This window comes from Schistocerca gregaria, unplaced genomic scaffold (genome assembly GCF_023897955.1).
Source record: "Schistocerca gregaria isolate iqSchGreg1 unplaced genomic scaffold, iqSchGreg1.2 ptg000224l, whole genome shotgun sequence".
Lineage (NCBI taxonomy): Eukaryota > Metazoa > Arthropoda > Insecta > Orthoptera > Acrididae > Schistocerca > Schistocerca gregaria.
Window position 1 is genome coordinate 5547504 of NW_026061744.1, and position 18959 is coordinate 5566462.

The following is an 18959-nucleotide window of genomic DNA, read 5'->3' on the forward strand; positions in this document are numbered from 1 at the left end:
GGCCCATGTGACGATCTGGCTTTAAGTCGATTCGATAACAAATGACGAAAACGGACGGATTTCTCAGGTTTTTACAACATATGAACACTTTTCACATTCTCCCTTGCAACGCAGCTGCTAGTCCTCCTTTCATGCAAAATCTTAAGGTCCTAGATCATGTCCAAGCCACCAAAGCCGGCTAAAAAGTGAATAATCGACAACTAAAACTTGTTTTGTACTACTTCTTACTGGGTATTACTTCAACTTAGAAGCTTCTTCTGTGTTCTACTATGGTGCTTTTAGTGTTTCCGCATACTGCAGCACGCGACATAGCTTTGCAGACGATAAATGTAACCGTTTCAGAGAGAAGAGCGGGGAATGTGACGATCTGGCTTTAAGTCGATTTGATACCAAATGACGAAAACGGACGGATTTCTCAGGTTTTTACTACATATGAACACTTTTCACATTCTCCCGTGCAACGTGGCTGCTAGTCCTCCATTCATGCAAAATCTTAATGTTCCACCTCGTGTCCAAGTCACCAAAGCCGCCTAAAAATCAATAATCGATAACCAAAACTTGAATTGTACTGCTTCTTACTGGAAATTGCTTCAACTTATAAGCTTCTTCTGTGTTCTACTATGGTGCTTGTAGTGTCTCCGCATACCGCAGCACGCGACATAGCTTTGCACACTATAAATGTAACCGTTTCAGAGAGAAGAGCGGCCAATGTGACGATCTGGCTTTAAGTCGATTCGATAACAAATGACGAAAACGGACGGATTTCTCAGGTTTTTACTACATATGAACCCTTTTCGCATTCTCCCGTGCAACGGGGCTGCTAGTCCTCCTTTCATGCAAAATCTTAAGGTTCCACCTCATGTCCAAGGCACCAAAGCCCGCTAAAAATCAATAATCGATAACCAAATCTTGAATTGTACTGCTTATTACTGGCTATTGCTTCAACTTAGAAGCTTCTTCTGTGTTCTACTATGGTGCTTTTAATGTCTCCGCATACCGCAGCACGCGACATAGCTTTGCAGACGATAAATGTAACCGTCTCAGAGAGAAAAACAGCCAATGTGACGATCTGGCTTTAAGTCGATTCGATAAAAAAAGACGAAAACGGACGGATTTCTCAGGTTTTTACTACATATGAACCCTTTTCATATTCTCCCGTGCAACGCGGCTGCTAGTCCTCCATTCATGCAAAATCTTAAGGTTCCACCTCAGGTCCAAGGCACCAAACCCGGCTTAAAATCAATAATCGATAACCTAAACTTGAATTGTACTACTTCTTACTGGCTATTGCTTCAATTTAGAAGCTTCTTCTGTTTTCTACTATGGTGCTTTTAGTGTCTCCGCATATTGCAGCAGGCGACATAGCTTTGCAGACGATAAATGTAACCGTCTCAGAGAGAAGAGCGGCCAATGTGACGATCTGGCTTTAAGCCGATTCGATAACAAATGACGTAAAGGACGGATTTCTCAGGTTTTTACTACATATGAACACTTTTCACATCTCCCGTGCAATGGGAATGCTAGTCCTCCTTTCGTGCAAATTCTTAAGGTCCTAGGTCATGTCCAAGCCACCAATGCCGGCTAAATTGGATAATCGACAAGTAAAACTTGAATTGTACTACTTCTTACTGGCTATTACTTCAACTTAGAAGCTTCTTGTGTGTTCTACTATGGTGCTTTTAGTGTCTCCGCATACCGCAGCACGCGACATAGCTTAGCACACGATAAATGTAACCGTTTGAGAGAGAAGAGCGGCCAATGTGACGATCTGGCTTTAAGTCGATTCGATAACAAATGACGAAAACGGACGGATTTCTCAGGTTTTTACTACATATGAACCCTTTTCACATTATCCCGTGCAAGGCGGCTGCAAGTATTTCTTTCATGCAAATCTTAAGGTCCTAGGTCGTGTCCAAGCCACCAAAGCCGGCTAAAAAGTGAATAATCGACAACAAAAACTTGAATTGTACTACTTCTTACTGGCTATTACTTCAACTTGGAAGCTTCTTCTGTGTTCTACTACGGTGCTTTTAGTGTCTCCGCATACCGCAGCACGCGACATAGCTTTGCAGACGATAAATGTAACCGTCTCAGAGAGAAAAGCGGCCAATGTGACGATCTGGCTTTAAGTCGATTCGGTAACAAATGACGAAAACGGACGGATTTCTCAGGTTTTTACTACATGTGAACACTTTTCACATTCTCCCATGGAACGCATCTGCTAGTCCTCTTTCATGCAAAATCTTAAGGTCCTAGGTCATGTCCAAGCCACCAAAGCCGGCTAAAAAGTGAATAATTGACAACTAAATCTTAAATTGTACTACTTCTTACTGGCTATTACTTCGACATAGAAGCTTCTTCTGTGTTCTACTATGGTGCTTTTAGTGTTTCCGCATACCGCAGCACGCGACATAGCTTTGCAGACGATAAGTGTAACCGTTTCAGAGAGAAGAGCTTCCAATGTGACGATCTGGCTTTAAGTCGATTCGATAACAAAAGACGAAATCGGACGGATTTCTTAGGTTTTTACTACATATGAACACTTTTCACATTCTCCCGTGCAACGCGGCTGCCAGTCCTCCTTTCATGCAAAATCTTAAGGTCCTAGGTCATGTCCAAGCCACCAAAGCCGGTAAAAAAGTGAATAATCGACAAATTAAACTTGAATTGTACTACTTCTTACTGGATATTACTTCAACTTAGAAGCTTATTTTGTGTTCTACTATGGTGCTTTTAGTGTCTCCGCATACCGCAGCACGCGACATAGCTTTGCAGACGATAAATGTAACCGTCTCTGAGAGAAAAGCGGCCAATATGACGATCTGGCTTTAAGTCGATTCGATAACAAATGACGAAAACGGACGGATTTCTCAGGTTTTTACTACATATGAACACTTTTCACATTCTCCCGTGCAACGCGGCTGCCAGTCCTCCTTTCATGCAAAATCTTAAGGTCCTAGGTCATGTCCAAGCCACCAAAGCCGGCTAAAAAGTGAATAATCGACAACTAAAACTTGAATTGTACTACTTCTTACTGGCTATTGCTTCAACTTAGAAGCTTCTTCTGTGTTCTACTATGGTGCTATTAGTGTCTCCGCATACCGCAGCACGCGACATAGCTTTGCAGACGATAAATGTAACCGTCTCAGAGAGAAAAGCGGCCAATGTGACGATCTGGCTTTAAGTCGATTCGATAACAAATGACGAAAACCGACGGATTTCTCAGGTTTTTACTACATATGAACTCTTTTCACATTCTCCCGTGCAACGCGGCTGCTAGTCCTCCTTTCATGCAAAATCGTATGGTCCTAGGTCATGTCATAGCCACCAAAGCCGGCTAAAAAGTGAATAATCGACAACTAAAACTTGAATTGTACTACTTCTTACTGGGTATTACTTCAACTTAGAAGCTTCTTCTGTGTTCTACTATGGTGCTTTTAGTGTTTCGGCATACCGCAGCACGCGACATAGCTTTGCAGACGATAAGTATAACCGTTTCAGAGAGAAGAGCTTCCAATGTGACGATCTGGCTTTAAGTCGATTCGATAACAAAAGACGAAATCGGACGGATTTCTCAGGTTTTTACTACATATGAACACTTTTCACATTCTCCCGTGCAACGCGGCTGCCAGTCCTCCTTTCATGCAAAATCTTAAGGTCCTAGGTCATGTCCAAGCCACCAAAGCCGGTAAAAAAGTGAATAATCGACAAATTAAACTTGAATTGTACTACTTCTTACTGGATATTACTTCAACTTAGAAGCTTATTCTGTGTTCTACTATGGTGCTTTTAGTGTTTCCGCATACCGCAGCACGCGACATAGCTTTGCAGACGATAAATGTAACCGTCTCAGAGAGAAAAGCGGCCAATATGACGATCTGGCTTTAAGTCGATTCGATAACAAATGACGAAAACGGTCGGATTTCTCAGGTTTTTACTCCATATGAACACTTTTCACATTCTCCCGTGCAACGCGGCTGCTAGTCCTCCTTTCATGCAAAATCTTAAGGTACTAGGGCATGTGCAAGCCACCAAAGCCGGCTAAAAAGTGAATAATCGACAACTAAAACTTGAATTGTACTACTTCATACTGGCTATTGCTTCAACTTAGAAGCTTCTTCTGTGTTCTACTATGGTGCTTTTAGTGTCTCCGCATACCGCAGCACGCGACATAGCTTTGCAGACGATAAATTTGACCGTCTCAGAGAGAAAAGTGACCAATTTGACGATCTGGCTATAAGTCGATTGGATAACAAATGACGAAAACGGACGGATTTCTCAGGTTTTTACTACATATGAACCCTTTTTATATTCTCCCGTGCAACGCGGCTGCTAGTCCTCCATTCATGCAAAATCTTAAGGTTCCACCTCATGTCCAAGGCACCAAAGCCGGCTAAAAATCAATAATCGATAACCAAAACTTGAATTGTACTACTTGTTACTGGATATTACTTCAACTTAGAAGCTTCTTCTGTGCTCTACTATGGTGCTTTTAGTGGTTCCGCATACTGCAGCACGCGACATAGCTTTGCAGACGATAAATGTAACCGTTTCAGAGAGAAGAGCGGGGAATGTGACGATCTGGCTTTAAGTCGATTCGATAACAAATGACGAAAACGGACGGATTTCTCAGGTTTTTACTACATATGAACACTTTTCACATTCTCCCGTGCAACGCAGCTGATAGTCCTCCTTTCATGCAAAATCTTAAGGTCCTAGGTCATGTCCAAGCCACCAAATCCGGCTAAAAAGTGAATAATCGACAACTAAAACTTGAATTGTACTTCTTCTTACTGGCTGTTGCTTCAACTTAGAATCTTCTTCTGTGTTCTACTATGGTGCTTTTAGTGTCTCCGCATACCTCAGCACGCGACATAGCTTTGCAGACGATAAATGTAACCGTCTCAGAGAGAAAAGCGGCCAATGTGACGATCTGGCTTTAAGTCGATTCGATAACAAATGACGAAAACGGACGGATTTCTCAGGTTTTTACAACATATGAACACTTTTCACATTCTCCCGTGCAACGTGGCTGCTAGTCCTCCATTCATGCAAAATCTTAATGTTCCACCTCGTGTCCAAGGCACCAAAGCCGCCTAAAAATCAATAATCGATAACCAAAACTTGAATTGTACTGCTTCTTACTGGCTATTGCTTCAACTTATAAGCTTCTTCTGTGTTCTACTATGGTGCTTTTAGTGTCTCCGCATACCGCAGCACGCGACATAGCTTTGCACACTATAAATGTAACCGTTTCTGAGAGAAGAGCGGCCAATTTGACGATCTGGCTTTAAGTCGATTCGATAACAAATGTCGAAAACGGACGGATTTCTCAGGTTTTTACTACATATGAACCCTTTTCGCATTCTCCCGTGCAACGGGGCTGCTAGTCCTCCATTCATGCAAAATCTTAAGGTTCCACCTCATGTCCAAGGCACCAAAGCCGGCTAAAAATCAATAATCGATAACCAAAACCTGAATTGTACTACTTCTTACTGGATATTACTTCAACTTAGAAGCTTCTTCTGTGTTCTACTATGGTGCTTTTAGTGTTTCCGCATACCGCAGCACGAGACATAGCTTTGCAGACGATAAATGTAACCGTCTCAGAGAGAGAAGCGGCCAATGTGACGATCTGGCTTTAAGTCGATTCGATAACAAATGACGAAAACGGACGGATTTCTCCGGTTTTTACTCCATATGAACACTTTTCACATTCTCCCGTGCAACGCGGCTGCTAGTCCTCCTTTCATGCAAAATCTTAAGGTACTAGGGCATGTGCAAGCCACCAAAGCCGGCTAAAAAGTGAATAATCGACAACTAAAACTTGAATTGTACTACTTCATACTGGCTATTGCTTCAACTTAGAAGCTTCTTCTGTGTTCTACTATGGTGCTTTTAGTGTCTCCGCATACCGCAGCACGCGACATAGCTTTGCAGACGATAAATTTGACCGTCTCAGAGAGAAAAGTGACCAATTTGACGATCTGGCTATAAGTCGATTGGATAACAAATGACGAAAACGGACGGATTTCTCAGGTTTTAACTACATATGAACACTTTTCACATTCTCCCGTGCAACGCGACTGCTAGTCCTCCTTTCATGCAAAATCGTAAGGTCCTAGGTCATATCCAAGCCACCGAAGCCGGCTAAAAAGTGAATAATCGGTAATTATAACTTGAATTGTACTACTTCTTACTGGCTATTACTTCAACTTAGAAGCTTCTTCTGTGTTCTACTATGGTGCATTTAGTATCTCCGCATACCGCAGCACGCGAAATAGCTTTGCACACGATAAATGTAACCGTTTCAGAGAGAAGAGCGGCCAATGTGACGATCTGGCTTTAAGTCGATTCGATAACAAATGACGAAAACGGACGGATATCTCAGGTTTTTACTGCATATGAAAACTTTTCACATTCTCCCGTGCAACGCGGCTGCTAGTCCTCCTTTCATGCAAAATCTTAAAGTCCTAGGTCATTTCCAAGCCACCAAAGCCGGCTAAAAATCAATAATCGATAAACAAAACTTGAATTGTACTGCTTCTTACTGACTATTGCTTCAACTTAGAAGCTTCTTATGTGTTCTACTACGGTGCTTTTAGTGTCTCCACATACCGCAGCACGCGACATAGCTTTGCAGACGATAAATGTAACCGTCTCAGAGAGAAGAGCGGCCTGTGTGACGATCTGGCTTTAAGTCGATTCGATAACAAATGACGAAAACAGACGGATTTCTCAGGTTTTTTCTACATATGAACCCTTTTCACATTCTCCCGTGCAACGCGGCTGCTATTCCTCCTTTCATGCAAAATCTTAAGGTCCTAGGTCATGTCCAAACCGCCAAAGCCGGCTAAAAAGTGAATAATCGACAACTAAAACTTTAATTGTACTACTTCTTACTGGCTATTACTTCAACGTAGAATCTTCTTCTGTGTTCTACTATGGTGAATTTAGTGTCTCTGCATACCGCAGCACGCGACATAGCTTTGCAGACGATAAATGTAACCGTCTCAGAGAGAAAAGCGGCCAATGTGACGATCTGGCTTTAAGTCGATTCGATAACAAATGACGAAATCGGACGGATTTCTCAGGTTTTTAGTACATATGAACCCTTTTCGCATTCTCCCGTGCAACGGGGCTGCTAGTCCTCCTTTCATGCAAAATCTTAAGGTTCCACCTCATGTCCAAGGCACCAAAGCCCGCTAAAAATCAATAATCGATAACCAAATCTTGAATTGTACTGCTTATTACTGGCTATTGCTTCAACTTAGAAGCTTCTTCTGTGTTCTACTATGGTGCTCTTAATGTCTCCGCATACCGCAGCACGCGACATAGCTTTGCAGACGATAAATGTAACCGTCTCAGAGAGAAAAGCAGCCAATGTGATGATCTGGCTTTAAGTCGATTCGATAAAAAATGACGAAAACGGACGGATTTCTCAGGTTTTTACTACATATGAACCCTTTTCATATTCTCCCGTGCAACGCGGCTGCTAGTCCTCCATTCATGCAAAATCTTAAGGTTCTACCTCAGGTCCAAGGCACTAAAGCCAGCTAAAAATCAATAATCGATAACCTAAACTTGAATTGTACTACTTCTTACTGGCTATTGCTTCAACTTAGAAGCTTCTTCTGTTTTCTACTATGGTGCTTTTAGTGTCTCCGCATATTGCAGCAGGCGACATAGCTTTGCAGACGATAAATGTAACCGTCTCAGAGAGAAGAGCGGCCAATGTGACGATCTGGCTTTAAGCCGATTCGATAACAAATGACGTAACGGACGGATTTCTCAGGTTTTTACTACATATGAACACTTTTCACATCTCCCGTGCAACGGGAATGCTAGTCCTCCTTTCGTGCAAATTCTTAAGGTCCTAGGTCATGTCCAAGCCACCAATGCCGGCTAAATTGGATAATCGACAAGTAAAACTTGAATTGTACTACTTCTTACTGGCTATTACTTCAACTTAGAAGCTTCTTCTGTGTTCTACTATGGTGCTTTTAGTGTCTCCGCATACCGCAGCACGCGACATAGCTTAGCACACGATTAATGTAACCGTTTGAGAGAGAAGAGCGGCCAATGTGACGATCTGGCTTTAAGTCGATTCGATAACAAATGACGAAAACGGACGGATTTCTCAGGTTTTTACTACATATGAACCCTTTTCACATTATCCCGTGCAAGGCGGCTGCAAGTATTTCTTTCATGCAAATCTTAAGGTCCTAGGTCGTGTCCAAGCCACCAAAGCCGGCTAAAAAGTGAATAATCGACAACAAAAACTTGAATTGTACTACTTCTTACTGGCTATTACTTCAACTTGGAAGCTTCTTCTGTGTTCTACTACGGTGCTTTTAGTGACTCCGCATACCGCAGCACGCGACATAGCTTTGCAGACGATAAATGTAACCGTCTCTGAGAGAAAAGCGGCCAATGTGACGATCTGGCTTTAAGTCGATTCGATAACAAATGACGAAAACCGACGGATTTCTCAGGTTTTTACTACATATGAACACTTTTCACATTCTCCCGTGCAACGCGGCTGCTAGTCCTCCTTTCATGCAAAATCGTATGGTCCTATGTCATATCATAGCCACCAAAGCCGGCTAAAAAGTGAATAATCGACAACTAAAACTTGAATTGTACTACTTCTTACTGGGTATTACTTCAACTTAGAAGCTTCTTCTGTGTTCTACTATGGTGCTTTTAGTGTTTCGGCATACCGCAGCACGCGACATAGCTTTGCAGACGATAAATGTAACCGTCTCAGAGAGAAAAGCGGCCAATATGACGACCTGGCTTTAAGTCGATTCGATAACAAATGACGAAAACGGTCGGATTTCTCAGGTTTTTACTCCATATGAACACTTTTCACATTCTCCCGTGCAACGCGGCTGCTAGTCCTCCTTTCATGCAAAATCTTAAGGTACTAGGGCATGTGCAATCCACCAAAGCCGGCTAAAAAGTGAATAATCGACAACTAAAACTTGAATTGTACTACTTCATACTGGCTATTGCTTCAACTTAGAAGCTTCTTCTGTGTTCTACTATGGTGCTTTTAGTGTCTCCGCATACCGCAGCACGCGACATAGCTTTGCAGACGATAAATGTGACCGTCTCAGAGAGAAAAGTGACCAATTTGACGATCTGGCTATAAGTCGATTGGATAACAAATGACGAAAACGGACGGATTTCTCAGGTTTTTACTACATATGAACCCTTTTCATATTCTCCCGTGCAACGCGGCTGCTAGTCCTCCATTCATGCAAAATCTTAAGGTTCCACCTCATGTCCAAGGCACCAAAGCCGGCTAAAAATCAATAATCCATAACCAAAACTTGAATTGTACTACTTCTTACTGGATATTACTTCAACTTAGAAGCTTCTTCTGTCTTCTACTATGGTGCTTTTAGTGGTTCCGCATACTGCAGCACGCGACATATCTTTGCAGACGATAAATGTAACCGTTTCAGAGAGAAGAGCGGGGAATGTGACGATCTGGCTTTAAGTCGATTCGATAACAAATGACGAAAACGGACGGAATTCTCAGGTTTTTACAACATATGAACACTTTTCACATTCTCCCGTGCAACGTGGCTGCTAGTCCTCCATTCATGCAAAATCTTAATGTTCCACCTCGTGTCCAAGGCAGCAAAGCCGCCTAAAAATCAATAATCGATAACCAAAACTTGAATTGTACTGCTTCTTACTGGCTATTGCTTCAACTTATAAGCTTCTTCTGTGTTCTACTATGGTGCTTTTAGTGTCTCCGCATACCGCAGCACGCGACATAGCTTTGCACACTATAAATGTAACCGTTTCAGAGAGAAGAGCGGCCAATTTGACGATCTGGCTTTAAGTCGATTCGATAACAAATGTCGAAAACGCACGGATTTCTCAGGTTTTTACTACATATGAACCCTTTTCGCATTCTCCCGTGCAACGGGGCTGCTAGTCCTCCTTTCATGCAAAATCTTAAGGTTCCACCTCATGTCCAAGGCACCAAAGCCCGCTAAAAATCAATAATCGATAACCAAAACATGAATTGTACTGCTTATTACTGGCTATTGCTTCAACTTAGAAGCTTCTTCTGTGTTCTACTATGGTGCTTTTAGTGTCTCCGCATACCGCAGCACGCGACATAGCTTTGCAGATGATAAATGTAACCGTCTCAGAGAGAAAAGCAGCCAATGTGACGATCTGGCTTTAAGTCGATTCGATAAAAAATGACGAAAACGGACGGATTTCTCAGGTTTTTACTACATATGAACCCTTTTCATATTCTCCCGTGCAACGCGGCTGCTAGTCCTCCATTCATGCAAAATCTTAAGGTTCCACCTCATGTCCAAGGCACCAAAGCCGGCTAAAAATCAATAATCGATAACCAAAACCTGAATTGTACTACTTCTTACTGGATATTACTTCAACTTAGTAGCTTCTTCTGTGTTCTACTATGGTGCTTTTAGTGTTTCCGCATACCGCAGCACGCGACATAGCTTTGCAGACGATAAATGTAACCGTCTCAGAGAGAGAAGCGGCCAATGTGACGATCTGGCTTTAAGTCGATTCGATAACAAATGACGAAAACGGACGGATTTCTCAGGTTTTTACTACATATGAACCCTTTTCACATTATCCCGTGCAAGGCGGCTGCAAGTATTTCTTTCATGCAAATCTTAAGGTCCTAGGTCGTGTCCAAGCCACCAAAGCCGGCTAAAAAGTGAATAATCGACAACAAAAACTTGAATTGTACTACTTCTTACTGGCTATTACTTCAACTTGGAAGCTTCTTCTGTGTTCTACTACGGTGCTTTTAGTGACTCCGCATACCGCAGCACGCGACATAGCTTTGCAGACGATAAATGTAACCGTCTCTGAGAGAAAAGCGGCCAATGTGACGATCTGGCTTTAAGTCGATTCGATAACAAATGACGAAAACCGACGGATTTCTCAGGTTTTTACTACATATGAACACTTTTCACATTCTCCCGTGCAACGCGGCTGCTAGTCCTCCTTTCATGCAAAATCTTAAGGTACTAGGGCATGTGCAAGCCACCAAAGCCGGCTAAAAAGTGAATAATCGACAACTAAAACTTGAATTGTACTACTTCATACTGGCTATTGCTTCAACTTAGAAGCTTCTTCTGTGTTCTACTATGGTGCTTTTAGTGTCTCCGCATACCGCAGCACGCGACATAGCTTTGCAGACGATAAATGTGACCGTCTCAGAGAGAAAAGTGACCAATTTGACGATCTGGCTATAAGTCGATTGGATAACAAATGACGAAAACGGACGGATTTCTCAGGTTTTTACTACATATGAACCCTTTTCATATTCTCCCGTGCAACGCGGCTGCTAGTCCTCCATTCATGCAAAATCTTAAGGTTCCACCTCATGTCCAAGGCACCAAAGCCGGCTAAAAATCAATAATCCATAACCAAAACTTGAATTGTACTACTTCTTACTGGATATTACTTCAACTTAGAAGCTTCTTCTGTCTTCTACTATGGTGCTTTTAGTGGTTCCGCATACTGCAGCACGCGACATAGCTTTGCAGACGATAAATGTAACCGTTTCAGAGAGAAGAGCGGGGAATGTAACGATCTGGCTTTAAGTCGATTCCATAACAAATGACGAAAACGGACGGATTTCTCAGGTTTTTACTACATATGAACACTTTTCACATTCTCCCGTGCAACGCAGCTGACAGTCCTCCTTTCATGCAAAATCTTAAGGTCCTAGGTCATGTCCAAGCCACCAAAGCCGGCTAAAAAGTGAATAATCGACAACTAAAACTTGAATTGTACTACTTCTTACTGGCTGTTGCTTCAACTTAGAATCTTCTTCTGTGTTCTACTATGGTGCTTTTAGTGTCTCCGCATACCGCAGCACGCGACATAGCTTTGCAGACGATAAATGTAACCGTCTCAGAGAGAAAAGCGGCCAATGTGACGATCTGGGTTTAAGTCGATTCGATAACAAATGACGAAAACGGACGGAATTCTCAGGTTTTTACAACATATGAACACTTTTCACATTCTCCCGTGCAACGTGGCTGCTAGTCCTCCATTCATGCAAAATCTTAATGTTCCACCTCGTGTCCAAGGCAGCAAAGCCGCCTAAAAATCAATAATCGATAACCAAAACTTGAATTGTACTGCTTCTTACTAGGTATTGCTTCAACTTATAAGCTTCTTCTGTGTTCTACTATGGTGCTTTTAGTGTCTCCGCATACCGCAGCACGCGACATAGCTTTGCACACTATAAATGTAACCGTTTCAGAGAGAAGAGCGGCCAATTTGACGATCTGGCTTTAAGTCGATTCGATAACAAATGTCGAAAACGCACGGATTTCTCAGGTTTTTACTACATATGAACCCTTTTCGCATTCTCCCGTGCAACGGGGCTGCTAGTCCTCCTTTCATGCAAAATCTTAAGGTTCCACCTCATGTCCAAGGCACCAAAGCCCGCTAAAAATCAATAATCGATAACCAAAACTTGAATTGTACTGCTTATTACTGGCTATTGCTTCAACTTAGAAGCTTCTTCTGTGTTCTACTATGGTGCTTTTAGTGTCTCCGCATACCGCAGCACGCGACATAGCTTTGAAGATGACAAATGTAACCGTCTCAGAGAGAAAAGCAGCCAATGTGACGATCTGGCTTTAAGTCGATTCGATAAAAAATGACGAAAACGGACGGATTTCTCAGGTTTTTACTACATATGAACCCTTTTCATATTCTCCCGTGCAACGCGGCTGCTAGTCCTCCATTCATGCAAAATCTTAAGGTTCCACCTCATGTCCAAGGCACCAAAGCCGGCTAAAAATCAATAATCGATAACCAAAACCTGAATTGTACTACTTCTTACTGGATATTACTTCAACTTAGTAGCTTCTTCTGTGTTCTACTATGGTGCTTTTAGTGTTTCCGCATACCGCAGCACGCGACATAGCTTTGCAGACGATAAATGTAACCGTCTCAGAGAGAGAAGCGGCCAATGTGACGATCTGGCTTTAAGTCGATTCGATAACAAATGACGAAAACGGACGGATTTCTCCGGTTTTTACTCCATATGAACACTTTTCACATTCTTCCATGCAACGCGGCTGCTAGTCCTCCTTTCATGCAAAATCTTAAGGTCCTAGGTCACGTCCAAGCCACCAAAGAAGGCTAAAAAGTGAATAATCGGCAACTAAAACTTGAATTGTACTACTTCTTACAGGGTATTACTTCAACTTAGAAGCTTCTTCTGTGTTCTGCTATGGTGCTTTTAGTGTTTCCGCATACTGCAGCACGCGACATAGCTTTGCAGACGATAAATGTAACCGTTTCAGAGAGAAGAGCGGGGAATGTGACGATCTGGCTTTAAGTCGATTCGATAACAAATGACGAAAACGGACGGATTTCTCAGGTTTTAACTACATATGAACACCTTTCACATTCTCCCGTGCATCGCGGCTGCTAGTCCTCCTTTCATGCAAAATCTTAAGGTCCTAGGTCATATCCAAGCCACCAAAGCCGGCTAAAAAGTGAATAATCGATAATTAAAACTTGAATTGTACTACTTCTTACTGGCTATTACTTCAACTTAGAAGCTTCATCTGTGTTCTACTATGGTGCTTTTAGTGTCTCCGCATACCGCAGCACGCGAAATAGCTTTGCACACGATAAATGTAACCGTTTCAGAGAGAAGAGCGGCCAATGTGACGATCTGGCTTTAAGTCGATTCGATAACAAATGACGAAAACGGACGGATTTCTCAGGTTTTTACTGCATATGAAAACTTTTAACATTCTCCCGTGCAACGCGGCTGCTTGTCCTCCTTTCATGCAAAATCTTAAGGTCCTAGGTCATTTCCAAGAGACCAAAGCCGGCTAAAAATCAATAATCGATAAACAAAACTTGAGTAGTACTGCTTCTTACTGACTATTGCTTCAACTTAGAAGCTTCTTATGTGTTCTACTATGGTGCTTTTAGTGTTTCCGCATACCGCAGCACGCAACATAGCTTTACAGACGATAAATGTAACCGTCTCAGAGAGAAAAGCGGCCAATATGACGATCTGGCTTTAAGTCGATTCGATAACAAATGACGAAAACGGTCGGATTTCTCAGGTTTTTACTCCATATGAACACTTTTCACATTCTCCCGTGCAACGCGGCTGCTAGTCCTCCTTTCATGCAAAATCTTAAGGTACTAGGGCATGTGCAAGCCACCAAAGCCGGCTAAAAAGTGAATAATCGACAACTAAAACTTGAATTGTACTACTTCATACTGGCTATTGCTTCAACTTAGAAGCTTCTTCTGTGTTCTACTATGGTGCTTTTAGTGTCTCCGCATACCGCAGCACGCGACATAGCTTTGCGGACGATAAATGTGACCGTCTCAGATAGAAAAGTGGCCAATTTGACGATCTGGCTATAAGTCGATTGGATAACAAATGACGAAAACGGACGGATTCCTCAGGTTTTTACTACATATGAACCCTTTTCATATTCTCCCGTGCAAAGTGGCTGCTAGTCCTCCATTCATGCAAAATCTTAAGGTTCCACCTCATGTCCAAGGCACCAAAGCCGGCTAAAAATCAATAATCGATAACCAAAACTTGAATTGTACTACTTCTTACTGGATATTACTTCAACTTAGAAGCTTCTTCTGTGTTCTACTATGGTGCTTTTAGTGTTTCCGCATACTGCAGCACGCGACATAGCTTTGCAGACGATAAATGTAACCGTCTCAGAGAGAAAAGCGGCCAATGTGACGATCTGGCTTTAAGTCGATTCGATAACAAATGACGAAAACGGACGGATTTCTCAGGTTTTTACTACATATGAACACTTTTCACATTCTCCCGTGCAACGCAGCCGATAGTCCTCCTTTCATGCAAAATCTTAAGGTCCTAGGTCATGTCCAAGCCACCAAAGCCGGCTAAAAACTGAATAATCGACAACTAAAACTTGAATTGTACTACTTCTTACTGGCTGTTGCTTCAACTTAGAATCTTTTTCTGTGTTCTACTATGGTGCTTTTAGTGTCTCCGCATACCGCAGCACGCGACATAGCTTTGCAGACGATAAATGTAACCGTCTCAGAGAGAAAAGCGGCCAATGTGACGATCTGGCTTTAAGTCGATTCGATAACAAATGACGAAAACGGACGGATTTCTCAGGTTTTTACAACATATGAACACTTTTCACATTCTCCCGTGCAACGTGGCTGCTAGTCCTCCATTCATGCAAAATCTTAATGTTCCACCTCGTGTCCAAGGCACCAAAGCCGCCTAAAAATCAATAATCGATAACCAAAACTTGAATTGTACTGCTTCTTACTGGCTATTGCTTCAACTTATAAGCTTCTTCTGTGTTCTACTATGGTGCTTTTAGTGTCTCCGCATACCGCAGAACGCGACATAGCTTTGCACACTATAAATGTAACCGTTTCAGAGAGAAGAGCGGCCAATTTGACGATCTGGCTTTAAGTCGATTCGATAACAAATGTCGAAAACGCACGGATTTCTCAGGTTTTTACTACATATGAACCCTTTTCGCATTCTCCCGTGCAACGGGGCTGCTAGTCCTCCTTTCATGCAAAATCTTAAGGTTCCACCTCATGTCCAAGGCACCAAAGCCCGCTAAAAATCAATAATCGATAACCAAAACTTGAATTGTACTGCTTATTACTGGCTATTGCTTCAACTTAGAAGCTTCTTCTGTGTTCTACTATGGTGCTTTTAGTGTCTCCGCATACCGCAGCACGCGACATAGCTTTACAGATGATAAATGTAACCGTCTCAGAGAGAAAAGCAGCCAATGTGACGATCTGGCTTTAAGTCGATTCGATAAAAAATGACGAAAACGGACGGATTTCTCAGGTTTTTACTACATATGAACCCTTTTCATATTCTCCCGTGCAACGCGGCTGCTAGTCCTCCTTTCATGCAAAATCTTAAGGTCCTAGGTCACGTCCAAGCCACCAAAGAAGGCAAAAAGTGAATAATCGTCAACTAAAACTTGAATAGTACTACTTCTTACTGGGTATTACTTCAACTTAGAAGCTTCTTCTGTGTTCTACTATGGTGCTTTTAGTGTTTCCGCATACTGCAGCACGCGACATAGCTTTGCAGACGATAAATGTAACCGTTTCAGAGAGAAGAGCGGGGAATGTGACGATCTGGCTTTAAGTCGATTCTATAACAAATGACGAAAACGGACGGATTTCTCAGGTTTTAACTACATATGAACACCTTTCACATTCTCCCGTGCAACGCGGCTGCTAGTCCTCCTTTCATGCAAAATCTTAAAATCCTAGGTCATATCCAAGCCACCAAACCCGGCTAAAAAGTGAATAATCGATAATTAAAACCTGAATTGTACTACTTCTTACTGGCTATTACTTCAACTTAGAAGCTTCTTCTGTGTTCTACTATGGTGCTTTTAGTGTTTCCGCATACCGCAGCACGCGAAATAGCTTTGCACACGATAAATGTAACCGTTTCAGAGAGAAGAGCGGTCAATGTGACGATCTGGCTTTAAGTCGATTCGATAACAAATGACGAAAACGGACGGATTTCTCAGGTTTTTACTGCATATGAAAACTTTTAACATTCTCCCGTGCAACGCGGCTGCTAGTCCTCCTTTCATGCAAAATCTTAAGGTCCTAGGTCATTTCCAAGAGACCAAAGCCGGCTAAAAATCAATAATCGATAAACAAAACTTGAATAGTACTGCTTCTTACTGACTATTGCTTCAACTTAGAAGCTTCTTATGTGTTCTACTATGGTGCTTTTAGTGTTTCCGCATACCGCAGCACGCGACATAGCTTTGCAGACTTTAAATGTAACCGTCTCAGAGAGAAAAGCGGACAATATGACGATCTGGCTTTAAGTCGATTCGATAACAAATGACGAAAACGGTCGGATTTCTCAGGTTTTTACTCCATATGAACACTTTTCACATTCTCCCGTGCAACGCGGCTGCTAGTCCTCCTTTCATGCAAAATCTTAAGGTACTAGGGCATGTGCAAGCCACCAAAGCCGGCTAAAAAGTGAATAATCGACAACTAAAACTTGAATTGTACTACTTCATACTGGCTATTGCTTCAACTTAGAAGCTTCTTCTGTGTTCTACTATGGTGCTTTTAGTGTCTCCGCATACCGCAGCACGCGACATAGCTTTGCAGACGATAAATGTAACCGTCTCAGAGAGAAAAGCGGCCAATGTGACGATCTGGCTTTAAGTCGATTCGATAACAAATGACGAAAACGGACGGATTTCTCAGGTTTTTACAACATATGAACACTTTTCACATTCTCCCGTGCAACGTGGCTGCTAGTCCTCCAATCATGCAAAATCTTAATGTTCCACCTCGTGTCCAAGGCACCGAAGCCGCCTAAAAATCAATAATCGATAACCAAAACTTGAATTGTACTGCTTCTTACTGGCTATTGCTTCAACTTATAAGCTTCTTCTGTGTTCTACTATGGTGCTTTTAGTGTCTCCACATTCCGCAGCACGCGACATAGCTTTGCACACTATAAATGTAACCGTTTCAGAGAGAAGAGCGGCCAATTTGACGATCTGGCTTTAAGTCGATTCGATAACAAATTTCGAAAACGCACGGATTTCTCAGGTTTTTACTACATATGAACCCTTTTCGCATTCTCCCGTGCAACGGGGCTGCTAGTCCTCCTTTCATGCAAAATCTTAAGGTTCCACCTCATGTCCAAGGCACCAAAGCCCGCTAAAAATCAATAATCGATAACCAAAACTTGAATTGTACTGCTTATTACTGGCTATTGCTTCAACTTAGAAGCTTCTTCTGTGTTCTACTATGGTGCTTTTAGTGTCTCCGCATACCGCAGCACGCGACATAGCTTTACAGATGATAAATGTAACCGTCTCAGAGAGAAAAGCAGCCAATGTGACGATCTGGCTTTAAGTCGATTCGATAAAAAATGACGAAAACGGACGGATGTCTCAGGTTTTTACTACATATGAACCCTTTTCATATTCTCCCGTGCAACGCGGCTGCTAGTCCTCCATTCATGCAAAATCTTAAGGTTCCAGCTCATGTCCAAGGCACCAAAGCCGGCTAAAAATCAATAATCGATAACCAAAACCTGAATTGTACTACTTCTTACTGGATATTACTTCAACTTAGAAGCTTCTTCTGTGTTCTACTATGGTGCTTTTAGTGTTTCCGCATATCGCAGCACGCGACATAGCTTTGCAGACGATAAATGTAACCGTCTCAGAGAGAGAAGCGGCCAATGTGACGATCTGGCTTTAAGTCGATTCGATAACAAATGACGAAAACGGACGGATTTCTCAGGTTTTTACTGCATATGAAAACTTTTAACATTCTCCCGTGCAACGCGGCTGCTAGTCCTCCTTTCATGCAAAATCTTAAGGTCCTAGGTCATTTCCAAGAGACCAAAGCCGGCTAAAAATCAATAATCGATAAACAAAACTTGAATAGTACTGCTTCTTACTGACTATTGCTTCAACTTAGAAGCTTCTTATGTGTTCTACTATGGTGCTTTTAGTGTTTCCGCATACCGCAGCACGCGACATAGCTTTGCAGACTTTAAATGTAACCGTCTCAGAGAGAAAAGCGGACAATATGACGATCTGGCTTTAAGTCGATTCGATAACAAATGACGAAAACGGTCGGATTTCTCAGGTTTTTACTCCATATGAACACTTTTCACATTCTCCCGTGCAACGCGGCTGCTAGTCCTCCTTTCATGCAAAATCTTAAGGTACTAGGGCATGTGCAAGCCACCAAAGCCGGCTAAAAAGTGAATAATCGACAACTAAAACTTGAATTGTACTACTTCATACTGGCTATTGCTTCAACTTAGAAGCTTCTTCTGTGTTCTACTATGGTGCTTTTAGTGTCTCCGCATACCGCAGCACGCGACATAGCTTTGCAGACGATAAATGTAACCGTCTCAG